Below are 5398 nucleotides of genomic sequence, written 5' to 3' on the forward strand. Positions count from 1 at the left end.
TGGCTTGCATTTCTCGGTTTGAAAAGCTGTTTACAACACATGCGCGGTCTGAATAAGCAGAGCTGCTATGTGTTGCCTCAAAGCCTGATTCTCCGTCTCCCATCAGGCTTGCACCCACAGCTCTAGGGCGCCCACAGAGCACCAGACTGCTGAAGAATGACTGCAGATTCATGGACAATCAATGGTGCCACCTCCCCCTCCGTGCCACCGAAGGGGATGATATTAGACAGAGAGACTGTCCTTCCTACTATCCCCTCCATTCCCCACCATTATTCCTCTCCTGCCTTGATATCATCTAGCAGGAGGTCAACTACAACCTCCAGCCCCTCTTCTACCCGCACCCCCATGTACTACCATTGCAAAACGATGGTGATGATCATGTCCTATCGGCTCCGGATCTAATGCGGCAGCTCAAAAACAGTCTTACTTTCTGCTTGGTCCAGTACTTTCCCTTCTGTGGCCGCCTCGTCAAGGGTGCAACCCTCCCCACAGGCTCTTGATTGAATGCAACGATGCCAGAGTCCAATTTGTAGAGGCCTCCATGGACATGCCCCTTTCCCTGCTTACTGAAGACGGCTTTCAGATGAAGCCCTTCTTTGATCAGTTGTGCCAACAACCAGATCACAAGGGAGAGTGCCTCTTCTCCAGTCCCCTTCTCTCCATTCAGGTAATATATAGCATGTGTGTGCATGTGCATGTGTGTGTGTGTGTGTGTGTGTGTGTGTGTGTGTGTGTGTGTGTGTGTGTGTGTGTGTGTGTGTGTGTGTGAGAGAGAGAGAGAGAATTGTCCTTGAATGTCAGCAAGCCACCCTGTTCTGGTATGGCGGCCTTGCACTTGTCGTTGCACACAGCCATGTTGTCGCAGATGGGCAGTCTTTATGGGACTTTATGGTGTCATGGGGAGAGTGCTCGAGAGTGGTTCCCTTGAGTCTAACCCCTATACACAATAGGCTAGCGGTGCACGAACCATCTGGACCAACAAAAGCCACATGGAGCCTTGATTTGTAGATCAGTGAGGACCTTATTGTGGAGGCAGATGATTCAAGATTGGATGAAAAGGTCCAAAGGATGGAAGTAGGTGATCCAAGGACTTTGGACAAAGCAAATACACTGGCAAGCAAGAAGAAGGATATCATGACGAAGCTGCTTCTTTAACAGCAAATACATCAGAAGGTGGAAGGGAAGACGTTAATGCTGGCTCTAAAAATGGAGAAAATGGGCTTGATGACAAGAGCTCAAAAACCAAGTCCTGAAAATGGTGGCAAGTCCCTTACCAAGCCTGACCCCTTGGTGCAATATGTGTTCGCATTGTCTACCTCTGCAATCAAGAAACTAAAGAGTGAGGCATGTGAAGGCTTCACTTCTTTTGAGTCACATACGTGCACTTTTGGAAGCAAACCTCCTCTTCCAGGAAATCTCCACCTGGTGATTCAACCTTCGTTTTTGCGCCAATCAAGTGTCACTCCCGCATCTCACTGCTAGTATTGTGTGCTTGCTTTGGGAATGTCCTTGGCATAGGCACAGATCTTGCATTCCTTGTGCATGAGTCAACCATGGTGGGGCTGAGAGAGAGAGAGAGAGAGAGAGATCTCGGCTTGTGACTGTGTAATGGTTTTTCTTTCCCCTACGTTGCGCAATCCTAAATCGACAAAGTTGCAGGCGGTTGGGGTTTTGCTACCGAAAACGCACTTGGTTTAGGTAATAATATGTTTGCTTAGGTTATTTTTGTGATTTGTTGCTTTGATGATGGAAATGTAGGTGAAAAGAGGAAGTGCAAAGGATCGAAGGTTCCTGAGGGGTGAAAAATGCTCTTACACCTCTACACCACCGCCCATCTTTGCTAGTGAAGGTCGTGCTCACTTCTGCTGGCTGTCTTTCAAGGCCTGCACAATGAGGAAGCCAACGGTGTTGGATCGATAGTTGCCATTGTGAAAGACCTCCTTGCAGAAGAAGAGAAGCTTGTTCACCCAGACCTAATGGTTGAGTAGATGATTCTTCAGCTCCACCATGAAGGGGACGGCTGCGAGATGATGTTCTATGTCAATGTCAAGGCAGTACTCCAGATCTGTCATCAGCTTGTTAAGGTGATGTCGTCATCTGCACCTAGCATCAATAGCGAGTCTAAAGCCATGAAGCATTGGGATATGGCTCCTCATCCTACAGGTTTGGTATTTCCGTCATGCTGCCAGTCGAAGTTTCATGATTATGTAGCTTGTTTGAACGCAGATCAGCCTAATTAGTGTAATTTCTCACAATATGTGCAGTCTTGTTTGAAGATTGCATGGTGGACATTTTTGGCCATGTGCTTTGCTCTGTTTGTGCTGGCCTCTCAGGTGGTGTGGTCTTGGCTGTGAGCCGGTTGTGTGTGGGCCATGTTATTTGTTTTCAGTTGAAAAGCTTTCCATTCTTAGGGTCTGAAGGTCGGTGAAATTCTCATAATGCTTTTGAGCCGCTGTCAGTTTGCTCATCGTTGGAAATGGAGGAAAAGGGTGTTGATTCTAATAAAAATCCTTTCACTGCTAGGTATTGTTCGGTGAAAAGAAGAAGAAGCTCTCATGTTCTCACCCGTTTCCCTATACATTATTATTAAATTGTATTTGTTCATCTCTTGTGCTATGGCATGTTAACCAAGTAGTACTTTGATCCCGATGGTGCTTTTTCTCATGGTGAGAGTGAAGAGCACTTCTGCGCTTCATTTTCTTGAATGAGATTTGCAGATTATTGGAATGTGCATTTGGTTATTGTTACTAATTTGTGTGTTGATGTGTGCAGTCTGGTTCGGAGATTGTAGACACTCGTTCGATGCTGGTGTGTGCCAAGCTCAGGCGGGATCCTTTTGTACATTTCATTTTCTTCCTGTGATTGTGAGGAGTACCTTTGGCAATAGTGATTCCAAGATCTTCCTTGCTCCCACGCCTCATCCAAATTGTTGCTTTCGTGCTAGGACTTGTCACATGCTGAGAATGAGCAGCAAAAGGAGTTTATGTTGCATATTTTGTTGATGTGGGATAGGGTTCGGGTTAGATATAATCCAATGTTCGTGTGTCAAGTTTTTTCTTGTGTTAATAGCGGTTTTTGTTTTTCTTGTCAGGGCAATAAACAAAAAAAAGATTTTTGCTATGCTTTGTTTGCTTGTGTACAAGGGGGGGATTTGCGATGATGTCTCGTTTTTTTCTTGAGCTTCTTTAGATGCCTCAGATAAAATGAGAGAAGACTTAGCAAGATTTAGATATTGGACGATATGGAATACATGATAAGCTGTGATAAATAATACATGCCTATTATGGATTCATGTCCATTTTTTGTTTTTGTTTCTAAGCTTATGCGATCAAAAAATCTGGATTCTTATTGGGAGTGAAATTTGAATACTTTTGTTGAGGATGAAAAGAATATTTTTTTTTGTATAATGCCATGGCAAACTTTACTTATGATTGAAACTTTGCATCAAAAACTCATAAAAAGACAAAGTCTAGTCCAAAACTCCCTTGTAACCCAAAATTGGGACCTGTAAACTCAAAAGTGGTTCAAATGAAACACAGAGTGGACCAAAATGACCCTCCAACTATCAGCAACCCACTCATGTGATCAAATCTAATTTTGGCCTCTGTACTACGATCGCGATCGGTGTACCTCAGGTCCAAAATTGGCTCAAATTTTAATCAGTCATAGCTCTAATCTTCCTAGTCCCACTGGTGAAATATAGACAAGAATGGATGAAATTTGTGCAAGTTATGATCAGTTTTAACTTTTGAACTGTTTTTTACTAAAAGTCTAAATGCGATTGATTGCGAAGGGAAAATCCTGATAGCTTGTGATTCTCTTGACACAGAATGCCTCGCCAAAAGAAAGAAAGGCAGTGGACAGCAACACCATATGAAGTGGAGGAGCTCGCTACAAATGAAAAGGCTCACATCTCGGATGAAATACTAGCTCAGATCTCTGTCCACATATTCATCTCAAAGTTTAAGGATGCTGATGGTGACATGGTAAAGACAACTATCATGCCACGAGAGATATGGAACCTCCACCAAAGGCCGGAGGTAATAGAGGCAGTGCGAACTGTGCACTCAGAGCAATTTTTCAGATTACAGCCATGGGGAACAGATTACATGAGGGCCAACGAGCTCATGCGCTCGATACAATATGATGGGCAAGAAATGCTCACGGACAAGGATGGATCGAAGGTGAAAGTAAAGATCACGAAAGAAATTATCAACGAAGCTTTGCATTTCCTCCCAGGGCAACACGATTTGCTGACGAAGACAAAGTCACTGAATAATGAGAAGGCATTCGTCAAAGCAAAAGGAAACAAATACAAATACAGTGACATGATATACGGAGAGCTGGAATTGCCGATGAGATTGATCTCTGAGCATTTCAGAGTACAAAAGCCTCCTCGCTACACCGAGCCAATCCTGCACATTGTCGTGGTCATGGCTCTAGCGACAGCCGAAAATAGAACCATTCGCTGCGACTACGGTTCTTACATTTTGGAAAACTTGATCGAAGCAAATTTGAAAATCTCGGCAAAAAACAAAAGCTACACGAACGCACGGCCGATGCTAACAAGAATAGCATATCAAGCCTTGGGAATGATTGACAATCTGCCAGCTGCCAGCTCTCAAACAGCCCTGATCAAGAAAGCAAAGCTGGTCGCTTATTTAGTAAGGACGACCCCTGGCGCGACATCATCGCGCTCAGCAAAGGCCTCCAACAAAAGCTCGAGTGATGAAGAAAAAACTGAGACAGATGAAGAAGGAAAATCTCAAGAGTCGAAGGACAAAGGGCCATCAAAATTTGAAGAAAGCGAGGAGGAAGACTCCACAAAGCCGCTCGAGAGAAAAAGAAGGGAGGGAAGTGCAGTACTGCAATCGGACCTTCAAAAAGCATATGCAGAATCTCAACAAAGAGTTGAGGAAAGAAGAACCAAGTTACGAGCTGACAGACAGGCTAGAGCGGCTGCAACACAACAAACACAAAAAAGAAGATTCGAGAGAGAAAGGCAAGAAAGAATACAAAATGCAACTCGCATACGCGCGGAGAAGCAAAGGTTAGAAGCAGAGCAAAAGGCTGCAGAAGTGGACATTTCTTCGCAGTCCACTGAAGGAACGAAGGAGAAAGATGTGGCTGACGAAACAAACAAAGCAGAGCAGCTAAAGAAGATCCACAGAGAGAGGAATGTGGAAGCGCGGCGGGCGGCGGATCTCACCCGCCAAAGAATCATCAGGATTTTAAAGAAAAGAAAAGCAGAAGCATCTACTTCGCAACAAGAGGAAGATGCTTCCAAAAAGAGGCATGTACGAGAAGAAGCAAGCCCACCTCCTCCCTCGCCCAAATCACCTCCTCCCTCGCCAAAATCTCCTCCTCCTCCTCCTCTTTCTCCATCGAACAAAAAACA

The 5398-nt window shown here is 44.6% G+C and overlaps 2 pseudogenes; both read left to right on the forward strand.

Moving 5' to 3' along the window:
• Positions 1 to 401: 401 nt before the first annotated feature.
• Positions 402 to 1200, forward strand: LOC147458428 (spermidine hydroxycinnamoyl transferase-like; annotated as a pseudogene).
• A 15-nt stretch (positions 1201 to 1215) lies between these two features.
• Positions 1216 to 2887, forward strand: LOC147458429 (uncharacterized; annotated as a pseudogene).
• The last annotated feature ends 2511 nt before the right edge of the window (positions 2888 to 5398 follow it).

Source organism: Adiantum capillus-veneris, chromosome 5, assembly GCF_014529385.1.
Source record: "Adiantum capillus-veneris isolate H3 chromosome 5, ASM1452938v2, whole genome shotgun sequence".
Classification (NCBI taxonomy): domain Eukaryota; kingdom Viridiplantae; phylum Streptophyta; class Polypodiopsida; order Polypodiales; family Pteridaceae; genus Adiantum; species Adiantum capillus-veneris.